At 41.7% G+C, this 11,642-nt stretch overlaps 1 pseudogene; it reads right to left on the bottom strand.

The window, feature by feature from the left end:
* Positions 1–10,767: 10,767 nt before the first annotated feature.
* LOC132504618 (small nucleolar RNA SNORA18) lies at positions 10,768–10,914 on the bottom strand (annotated as a pseudogene).
* Positions 10,915–11,642: the final 728 nt, after the last annotated feature.

Here is an 11,642-nt window from a genome sequence, read left to right as displayed (position 1 = left end):
ATAGTATTATTTGTTTATCCGTTCCCCAGTTGAGGGACACGTTTCCAATTATTGGCATGTACCGCTTTTTGTGTGAACGTAGGTTTGCATTTTATTTGAGTAAATAGCTATGAATGGGTTTGCTGGGGCACATGTTAATTATATGTTTAACTTTATAAGAAAATGACATTGTTTTCCAGAGTGGCTGTACCATTTTACATTCCCACAAGCAATATATGAGAGTTCCAATTGTTCTATATCCTCTCCAACACTTGGTATTGTGCTTTACGTGTCAAGTATAAGAACTCTTTGCCTAGCTCTAGATCTTGAAGACTTTCTCCTATGTTTTAAAGTTTTGTAGTTTTACATTTTACAATTACATCTATGATAGTTAATTTTTATATAAGATGTGAGGTTCAGATTGAACTTCATTTTTGTGTGTGTGTAAGGATGTCTAATTTTCCCAGCACCATTTGTTTTATTACTTTAAATTTTAATTAAATTTAATTTTTTTAGTCAAGTAGAAGTAAGTTTTATTAGTCTAATGAGCAGGGAGCAGCGACAGTGTCCCAACTGTGCCTTCCTCTAACTCAGTGCTTCCCAGACTTTCAGGTGACCATGTCACCTGGGATTTGTTAATGCAGCTTCTTATTTATTTATTTATTTATTATTATTTTTGGCTGGGTCCAGTCTTAGTTGCGGCATGTAGGATCTTTGTTGAGGCATGCAGGATATTTCTGTGTGGTGTGTGGGCTTCTGATCCAACGGGTCTGGGGTGGGGCTGACACCCTGCATTCTTTTTTTTTTCAGCACCATTTAAAAAAATGTGCAATTCCCTTATGACATATAATGTTAGACATCTTTTCATATGCTATTTTCCATCTGTACATTTTCTTTGGTGAGGTGTCTGTTTATGTCTTTGGCTTATTTTAAATTGAGTTGTTCATTTTCTTACTGTTGAGTTTTATGAGTTCTTTGCATATTTCAGATAACAGCCCTTCATCAGATGTGTCTTTTGCAGATATTTTCTCCTAGACTGTGGCTTGTCTCCTCATTCTCTTGACAGTGTCTTTCTCAGAGAAAATGTTTTTAATTTTAATGAAGTCCAGCTTATCAATTATTTCTTCCATGGATTGTACCTGTATTGTTGTATCTAAAATCATCACAATACTGAAGGTTACCTAGGTTCTTTCCTGTGTTGCCTTCTAGGAGTTTTATTGTTCTGCATTTTACATTTATTTAGTTCTATGATCCATTTTTGTGAAGGGTGTAAGTTTTGTGTCTAGATTAATTTTTTTGGTATATGTGTCCAGTTTTCCAGCACCATTCGTTGAAAAGACTGTCTTTCTCTGTAGTATTGCCTTTGCTCCTTTGTCAAAGATCAGTTGACTATGTTTTTTTTTAAAAAGTATTTATTTATTTATTTTGGCTGCTCCGGGTCTTAGTTGTGGCATGCGGGATTTTAGTTGCATTGTGGCATGCAGGATCTAGTTCCCCAATCAGGGATTGAACCCAGGGCCCCCTGCATTGGGAGTGCAGAGTCTTACCCACTGGACCACCAGGGAAGTCCCCAGTTGACTATGTTTATGTGGATCTATTTCTGGGCGCTCTATTCCATTCCGTTGATCTATTTGTCTATTCTTTTGCCAATATCATGCTGTTTTGATTACTTGATAATCAAATTACTTTATAATTACTTTATAATTAGCTTTATAATAAATCTTGAAGTTGGATAGTGTCAGTCCTCCAACTTTGTTTTTCACTTTTAACACTGTGTTGGCTATTCTGTGTCTTTTGCCTGCATACAAACTTTAGACTCAGCCAGCCCAACAGGTGTAAGTTGATATCTCATTGTGGTTTTGATTTTCTTTTCCCTGATGATTAGTGATGCTGAGCATCATTATATACCTGGTTGTAATCTGTATGTCTTCTTTAGAAGAAATGTCTATTTAGGTCCTTTGCCAAAATTTAAAATCAGGTTTGTTTATTATTATTATCTGGCTTTGGGACTCCAGAATAAGGGTAGAATCCTTGCTGGGTGAGGTAAGTTAGGTAAGACTTGAATCATGGTTATGCCAAAGGCACAGACTCAGATTTAAATGCAGATTCCAGCTTTGCCTCTTACGACTTCCGATTTTGGGCCATTTACCTCACTTCTGTGAATCTCAGTTTCTTCATCTGTGAAACCTGGTAATAGATCTCACCTTATATAGGATTCTTGTGAAAATTAAACTAGCCAATATATTAAAAAATGCCTAGCCCAGTGCCTAGCACATGGTAAGTACCTGCCATGATATTAGCATGGCAGTGTCAGTATTATCATTCATATTATTATTAAAGGGCAGGGCATTCCAGGCAGAAGTAAAATTGTTGAGGAAGGAACAGTGAGTTATGTGAGTGACATCTCTCCAGTGAGATGAGGACCGTATCTGAGTATCTTTGGACTCCCCAGTGTTGAGCTATGTGTAGAATGTTGTTCAGAGCAGGCTGGTGAGAGTCACCTATGAAGTGGGCAGGGAAAGAGAGCTCTGTCAGATGAGTAGTGTCTAAAACCAAGGGCGGTGGGCTTCATGGGTGGTTTTCAGCTGGTGTTGTGAGGAACCCTAGGAGGAGGAGGGGGCCCTTTGCAGGAGTGAGGGGGCAGCAAAGTTTACCAGGCTCTGAGACTCCCCTCCACGAGTTTCTGCTTTAAATGTATGGTGGGGGTTCATGGGAGAGTTTATTTAAACCACAAACCCATGATATTGGATGGTGGCCAAGAGTTTCAACTCATGTCTTTCCAGAAGAATGTGGGATGTGACTCTAGTCCAGCAACTGGCTTGGCTGCCTCCTCCTCACTGGGCCTGAGTGTGAGACGTGTCTCCTCCTGTCAGCTGCCGGTGGCTTCCCTGTGGTGGGAGGCTGAATAATGGTCCCCCCAAACATTTATGTCTGAATCCCTAGAACCTGTGGATGTTTCCTTATATGGGACTTTGCCGATGTGTCAAAAGAATTTTGAGATGGGGAGATTATCCTGGATTGTCTGTGTGGGCCCAATGTCATCACAGGTGTTCTTGTAAGAGACAGACAGATGAAGACTTGACAAAGAAGGCTTTGAAGGTGGAAAAAGGGGCCATGGGCATGTAGTTCTAGAAGCTGGAAAAAGCAAGCAAACAGATTCTCTCCTAGAGCCTATGGAGGCAGGGCAGCCCTACTTAATTTCAGCCCAGTGAAACTGATTTCAGACTTCTGACCTTGGAGTTAAAATTGTAAGAACAGGGCTTCCTGGTGGCACAGTGGTTGAGAGTCCGTCTGCCTATGCAGGGAACACGGGTTCATGCCCCGGTCCGGGAAGATCCCACATGCTGCGGAGCGGCTGGGCCTGTGAGCCATGGCCGCTGAGCCTGCGCATCTGGAGCCTGTGCTCCGCAACGGGAGAGGCCACAACAGTGAGAGGCCCGCATACCGCAAAAAAAAAAAAAAAAGTAAGAATAGATGTGTGTTTTTCTCCACTTTCAAATAAAATTTAATAACAAGGAAAATCTTCATAAAAAAGTGCTAAGTAACAAAAGTAGCCTACAAAGCCGTATGTACACAATAAATGCTCCCTAAATAATTACGTATGCTTGTGTATGTGTGCGTGAGCATGCACGTGAGCACACTCATTAGGACGTGTCATATGTGTGTACAATAACATACATAAAACCTGGAAGGAAAACTGTTAGCAGTGCTTATTTTTGGATCCTGGATGACTTAAAAATACTTTTCAATAGTGATCAATAGCTAGATGGGAATGCTCAACTACAGTTTGACAGTCAACATAGAAGAAGCAGAGATGAGGCACAAAGTTAGAATGAGGAAGTCTTGACATCATTTGGGTTTCTGGATGCAGTCATGCATAAACCCAGCTCCCCATTGTCCTCACAATTTTGTTGAATATACAAATACGTTACTCACACTTTGATTTTTGCTTGTTGTGTTTTCCCTTACTTAAGCTTAGACTAGATTTCTATCACTTGAATCAAATTTGTGTGTTGTTGTAAGCCACTAAGTTTATGATAATTTGTTAGAGAAGCCATAGGCAACTTGTACACCTGCCCTCTCCCCATCTTCCCTCCCCTCCCTTCTTGGAGCAGCTGGATGTTCAGGTTGCTGCTCTCGAGTTTGTCAATTGTTAATGTGCGCTGTGGTGGAGATCTGGTCTATCACCTCTTCTCTAGGACCATACACAATACTGAACCAATTAAAAATGCAAAGAATGACCAGATCTTTGGGGTTACATGACGCAAATAATTCAGATGGAATTTTTTCATCAAACGACTTTTTTTATGAAGTAACTAATTTAATATTGAATTGAACTATAGTTAAAAATACTCTGTTATATGTTTGAAAGTTACTAAGAGAGTAGATCTTAAATGTTCTCACCAAAAAAAGGTCACTGTGTGAGGTGATGGAAGTGTTAACTAACCGTATGTGGTTATCATTTTGCAATATATACATGTATCACATCATCACATTGTACACCTTAAATTTACACAATGTTATACCAATTGTATCTCAATAAAATTGGAAGAAAGTACTGCATTGACAAAATTGACCAGTTTTACATAAATCAGTACTTTTCTATTCAAAAGAATTGTTTTAAAATGTAGTTTATTTGTTTCTTACCAGATTAACAAAAATTATACTCACTGAAGCGGCCTATTTTTGCCTTGAATTCTGTGATTGCCCCCACTCCACCCCAGGTGTCCTGTGGATAGAATCTGAGGCCAGGTAGCTCGCTGGAATTTTGGGCTCCCCACCCCAGCTGTGAAAAGGAAAGTTTCCCAGGAAGAGGGTGTGACAATGCTCCTAAAGTGATTAGTGTTTCTTGCTTCAGAGACAGATGTGACCTAAAGAGGGTGGTGCCAGCCTCTTAGGCCAAACTCCTCCTGAATTGAGCAGGTGAAAACATGCCCCTACATGACGCAGCTGGAGGAACAAGGGAGCACCAACCAAAGCTCAGTGTTCCTTCCCAAACCTTGATATCAGGGAATGGATCACCTGAGGATAGTGAGCTCAGGGCAGGGATGAGACTTACCCAAGGTCACATGCCATGACTGTTGTCAGAGAATCCCATGGCTGTGCCCTTCACCCCAGGCTGCCTCTTATTTGGCAAATACTTATCAAGCACCAGCTGTGTGCAGGGTGCTGTGGTGCTCCGACTTGCTCTGTGCTCCTATCTCGTGCTCTGCCTTCTGCCCCGCTTGCCCATTTTGCCCCTTTCCCCTGGATCATTATCATTGGTTTTTCCAAACACTGCTCACACCACTCTTCTGGGGAGCTTTCCCTGAGCCCCCGCCTCCCAGGGCACAGCCCCAATTCAATGCCCTTTCTGGAAGCTCTAGAGTACCCTATGGGTATCTTTGTCATAGCACTTCTCACACTGTATGATATGGAGGTCAGATGTTTCCTTGTTGTCTGCTTCCCCACTAGTCTCTGAGTTTTCAAAGGCATGGGCCTAGTTTTCTTTATGTCTGTATCCCCAGCGTTCTCCACAATTCCAGGCACATAGCAGGAGCTATGTTTATTTTTGTTAGTAGTAGTATTGCCTTATTAATTGAATACTTACTATGTGCCAGGCATTGTGCTATGTCATTGTGCTATGACCATATGTTACCTCATTAGTCATTACAATAACATTGTGAACTAGGTCTTATTATCCTCATTTTGCAGAGGAGAAAATCTGAGGCTCAGAATGGTTAAGTACCTTGCTCAAGATCATACTACTAGCAAGTGATAGAGCTTGGACTCATGCTCAGGTCTCTTGGACTCCAAAACTCTGTTCAGTAAATTATTAATAAAAACATTAATCAATGAATAAAAAGCACCATACTGGGCCTGTGGGAAACATACAGACAAATCAATATGTATTGTTTTTGAGAAGGTTTGTATTGTTAGGAGAGAAAACAGGTACATAAATACCTAAGGTTTAAGGTCCATCCATCGCAGGGTCTTGAGGTGGGAGCAATTATTTCCATTGGGAATGGAGTATGGGGAAGCTTCTTGGGGTGAGAGGGCATTTGAGCCAAGCCTTGTAGGAATGTAGTTCGGATAGGTGGAGGTGACAGGTGGGCAGTGGGCAGGACGGTCCTGCAAACTCAGTGGAGGAAATAGCATGACCAAATGCAGAAGCAGAAGGGAGATACTGGGAACAGCAACCAGTTGATTTGGGCTAGATTTAGGGTCTGTGGGGAGGGGAGATCGAGGGGGATGGGAAGCTCTTAGCAAGTTGGCATTGGATGGTGATGGGCCTTGAACACCAGATCAAGGCTTTTGGGTTTTCTTTGGCAGGAAGGGGGAGCCCCTGACAATTTTCGGGTTAGAGTGACCTGGCACAACACCCAGGGTGGACTGAAGGAAGGGGAGAATTGGAGGAGGGAGACCACAAGAGTCTGTAGCAGCAATCTAGGGAGAGATGATGGTCTGGGAGGTTGTGGGGGAAGGGGTGAGGAAAACACTAGAAGAGGCATTTCAAAGGCTGACTCCATGGGTCCAGAAACTAGCTGAGGGGTGAAATGGGGGCAAGCATCAAGGAGGCAGCAGGGGGGCAGAAAGCCCAAGCTTTGGTTCTAGCTGAGCCACATGGCCTCACTGGGCCTCAGTGTCCCATTTGTGAAAGGTGGAGGATGAGTCATGCCATCTCTAGTGGACTTTCCAGAGCTCACAGTCAAGCCAGATTTTGGAATTTCCAGATCTTTGAAAAAAGCTGAGAGAGTTGCAACTTAGGTGAGCAGATTTGGAAATGCAGACTAGTTATCTTCCTGGAGGTGGTAAGCCATCTTTGGCAAGACTTCAGCTCTGGGCTCCTAGGTGAGGTAGCTGTGATGGCTTTGTGACACGTGTGTAATCAGGGAGCTGTGATAACAGAATTAGAAACTCTGCTCCCTTAAACATTTTTGCCGTGGGGTTATGTTGGCATGACTGAGGTTATCACCTAAATTGTGTACCTTCTGAGAGGAGAGTATGTGATTTATTGGCCTACGAAAGCACCAAACTCATTATGTGATAAGGTTCAATGTATGGGCCCTGCTAAAAGTCGTAGAGAAAGAGCCAAGTGTCCTGAGCTGAGCAGAACTCCCGGGAATCTCCCGTCTGTCCCTCCACCCACAGGCCATCTAGACTTTGGGCCCCAGTTAGAAGCTAAGTCTGGCTCATTTGGAAATATGGGAAGAGGGGGTGAGTAGCAAGATGCCAGAGAGGATGAAGAGAGCCCGTGGACTGAAGGAAAATGTCTATTCATGTCTTCTGCCCATTTTTAAATCAGGTTGTTTGTTTTTATTGATGTTGAGTTGTATGAGCTGTTTATATATTTTGGATATTAACCCCTTATTGGTCATATTGTTTGAAAATATTTTCTCCCATTCAGTAGGTTTCCTTTGCAGTGCAAAAGCTTTTAAGTTTAATTAGGTCCCATTTGTTTATTTTTGCTTTTATTTTCTTTGCTTAGGAGACAGATCCAAAAAAAAATATTGCTACGATTTATGTCAGAGAGTTCGTCTAAGAGTTCTGTGGTTTCCAGTCTTGCATTTAGGTCTTTAATCCATTTTGAGTTTATTTTTGTATATGGTGTTAGAGAATGTTCTAATTTCATTCTTTTACATGTAGCTGTCCAGTTTTCCTAGCACCACTTATTGAAGAGACTGTCTTTTCTCCATTGTATGTTCTTGCCTCCTTTGCCGTAGATTAATTGACCATAAGTGCATGGATTTATTTCTGGGCTCTCTATTCTGTTCCATTGATATATGTGTCTGTTTTTGTGCCAGTACCATACTGTTTTGATTACTGTAGCTTTGTAATATAGTCTGAAGTCAGGGAGGGTGATTCCTCCAGCTCTGTTCTTCTTTCTCAAGATTGTTTTGGCTATTTAGTGTCTCTTGTGTTTCCATACAAATTTTAAAATTATTTACTCTAGTTCTGTGAAAAATGGCATTGATAAGACTGCATTGAATTTGTAGATTGCCTTGGGTAGTATAATCATTTTTAACAATATTATTTCTTTCAATCCAAGAACATGGTATATCTTTCCATTTGTTTGTGTCGTCTTCAATTTCTTTCATCAGTGTCTTATGGTTTTCCAAGTACAGGTGTTTTACTTTCTTAGGTAGGTTTATTCCTAGGTATTGTATTCTTTTTGATGCGATGGTAAATGGGACTGTTTCCTTAATTTCTCTTTCTGATAGTTTGTTGTTAGTGCATAGAAATGTAACAGATTTATGTATATTAATTTTGTATCCTGCAACTTTACCAATTCATTGATGAGTTCTAGTAGTTTTCTGGTGGCATCTTTAGGATCTTCTATGTATTGTAGCATGTCATCTGCAAAGAGTGACAGTTTTACTTCTTCCTTTCCAATTTGGATTCCTTTTATTTCTTTTTCTTGTGTGATTGCTGTGGCTAAGACTTCCAATAATATGTTGAATAAAGGTGGTGAGAATGGGCTTCCTTGTTTTGTTCCTGACCTTAGGGGAAATGCTTTCAGCTTTTCACCATTGAGTATGATGGTCCTGCTTTAATTTCTTTTGGGTATCCCAGAAGTGGAATTCCTGGATCATATTATAATTCTATTTTTAATTTTTTGAGGAACCACCATACTATTTTCCATATTGGCTGCACTATTTTACAATACTACCAGAAGTGCACAAGGGTTCTAATTTCTCTACATCCTCACCAACAATTTTTTTTATAATAGTCATTCTAATGGGTGTGAAGAGGTATATTATTATGGTTATAATTCACATTTCCCTAATGATTAGTGATATTAGCATCTTTTTGTATAATTATTAGAATTATTTTTAAAATTTGCCAATCTGGCACTGTCCGTATTTCAGTTTGTGTCAGTTCAATGTACTACAATTAAATTTTTTTTTAAAGGTCAAGTCTTTAATTAATTAATTAATTAATTAATTAATTTTTGGCTGCGTTGGATCTTCGTTGCTGTGTGCGGGCTTTCCCCAGTTGTGGCAAATGGGGGCTATTCTTCTTTGCAATGCACGGGCTTCTCATCGTGGTGGCTTCTCTTGTTGTGGAGCACGGGCTCTAGGCATGCGGGCTTCAGTAGTTGTGGCACGTGGGCTCAGTAGTTGTGGCTTGCGGGCTCTAGAGCATAGATTCAGTAGTTGTGGTGCACGGGCTTAGTTGCTCCGTGGCATGTGGGATCTTCCCGGACCAGGGCTTGAACCCATGTCTCCTGCATTAGCAGGCAGATTCTTAACCACTGCACCACCAGGGAAGTCCACTACAAGTAAATTTAACATTTTCACTTCCTTTCCTAGAGAGCTGTTGCTCTTGTAAAACAAAGAACATCTGGATACAACCCAGATGCCTATTTGTAAGGGAGTGGTTCAATTGATTATTGCTCATACAGACTATGGAATACTAGTGGCCATTAAAAAAATAAGACAGGGGCTTCCCTGGTGGCGCAGTGGTTGAGAGTCCGCCTGCCGATGCAGGGGACGCGGGTTCGTGCCCCAGTCTGGGAAGATCCCACATGCCGTGGAGCGGCTGGACCCGTGAGCCATGGCCGCTGAGCCTGCGCGTCCGGAGCCTGTGCTCCGCTATGGGAGAGGCCACGACAGTGAGAGGCCCGCGTACCGAAAAAAAAAAAAAAAAAAAAAAAAAAAAAAAGACAGTTATCAATTTACAAGACAGTTTTCCTCAATATGTTATGTGAAAAAAGTTCTATAGGGTTCCATATTCGAACTAATCTCCCATAGTAACATTTAGATTGTTTCTAATTTTTCACTCTAATGTGTAAATATTTTTGTTCACCTGTTGAGTATTTCTGCAGGATAAACACCTTGAAGTTGGAATTGCTGGGTCAGAGAATCCACATTTAAGGTTTTTTTAGGTATTGCTAAATTACGATAAAAATTTACACTCCCACCGGCAAAGTATGAGTGTGCCCATTTTTCTGTTACCCTTGGCAGCACTGGATATTATTCATCTTCTAGACATCTGACAATCTTTTTTTAAAAGTCGATAAATTTTTATTTAAGGAATTTCAGGACTTCCCTTGTGGTGCTGTGGTTTAATAAACCACCTGCCAATGCAGGGGACACGGGTTTGATCCCTGGTCCAGGAAGATCCCACATGCCATGGAGCAACTAAGTCCATGCGCCACAACTACTGAAGCCAGCATGCTCTAGGGTCTGCGTGCCACAACTACTGAGGCCGCGTGCTGCAACTACTGAAGCCCGTGTGCCTAGAGCCCGTGCTCCACAGCAAGAGAAGCTACCACAATGAGAAGCCCGCGCACCACAATGAAGAGTAGCCCCCACTCACCACAACTAGAGAAAGCCTGCACGCAGCAACGAAGACCCAGCGCAGCCAAAAAAAAAAAAAGGAATTTCGCATGCTCTGATTCCTTCTACTGCCAATCACCTTAGTTCCTCCAATGTTTGAGTCATAATCTTCAAGATAGTCCTTTTAAAAAGAACTTCTGCTCAATCCACAGTTGTCATATCAGTCAATCCACAACTTTTTTAGTTGGCTTTCTTTGATCTCCAATTGGATATGAACATACTTCAAAAATTCCCCACCTGTAATCTTTGGGAGCCATTTTCTTCAAGTATTTTACTTTAGGGCCATGTTTAAGGTCAGAGTAGATGGATTTGCCTGGTTCTGAATTTTAGACAACCTCTAAACATGCATAAGTTCAAATCATGTTCACTCCTAAGTTATCACAGCCTAGAATAGCACAGATTGGTGGGATATGCCAATACCTAAGATAAAAGAAGTTTGACTGTTAGGTCTTTCATAGTTTAGCAGCTCTGTCTTATAGTTATTTCCCACAGATGTAACACATAATTTACTCACATAATTCTGTGAATAAATAAAAAATCCACATATTTACTCTGTGAGGTGTTTCCAACAATGTAGACTAATTGAAAAAGCCCCATTGGGAGAGACCTCAATGACATCTGACAATCTTATAGGTGGAAAATGATCTTTTATTTTAACTTTTTCTTTGATTAATAAATTCTTACTCTTTCAATTGTGGCAGATGTCCTTAGGTGGAATAACGCTGGGAATTCTTTCATAAGAAACGACCCTGTGGATGAATTCATTAGAACCCTGGAGAGGGTTGACAACTAGCTGAGAACAGGGCCCGAGGAGCCCAGAATTCACCTAGGGAAGAGTGCAGAACTGGGATTTGGGGCTTAGCTTGAGGAAGTCAGGCTTGGAGCCCCCAGAGGGATCTGAGGGCAGCCCGGGCAGCAGGAGCAGGCCCTGGCCTGAGAGAGAAGGGAGGGGAGCAAAAATGCAGTGGGTGAGGGAGCACATGGAGCCAGGAACCAGGGGTCCAGGACCCTAATCCTGATCCTGCCCCCTGATTCACTGTAGGACTCACAAGTTCCTGTCCCTCTGAGCCAGAGTGTGTCTGTCTGACAAGTGAGTGGTAGACTCTGCTCTTCAGGTCCTATGACCATAGAGATGCTTCCAGTACCTGGCACAGGTGGCTGAGACTGCTGCTTCTTAGTCTCAGTTTTCTTTCCTATAAAATAGAGACAGTGTCCCCAGTCGTACCTCGCTGAGTTCACAGGGCTGTTGTGAGGTGGTTGTGAGATGAGAGGTGGGAAAGTGCTCTGTGAACAGAAAAGAGCACTGCAAATATAAGGGCTTGTCTTTCCCCTTTTTATTTT

Source organism: Lagenorhynchus albirostris, chromosome 14, assembly GCF_949774975.1.
Source record: "Lagenorhynchus albirostris chromosome 14, mLagAlb1.1, whole genome shotgun sequence".
Lineage (NCBI taxonomy): Eukaryota > Metazoa > Chordata > Mammalia > Artiodactyla > Delphinidae > Lagenorhynchus > Lagenorhynchus albirostris.
Note: the sequence above shows the minus strand (reverse complement) of the source record. Positions and strands in the feature narration are given on the sequence as shown.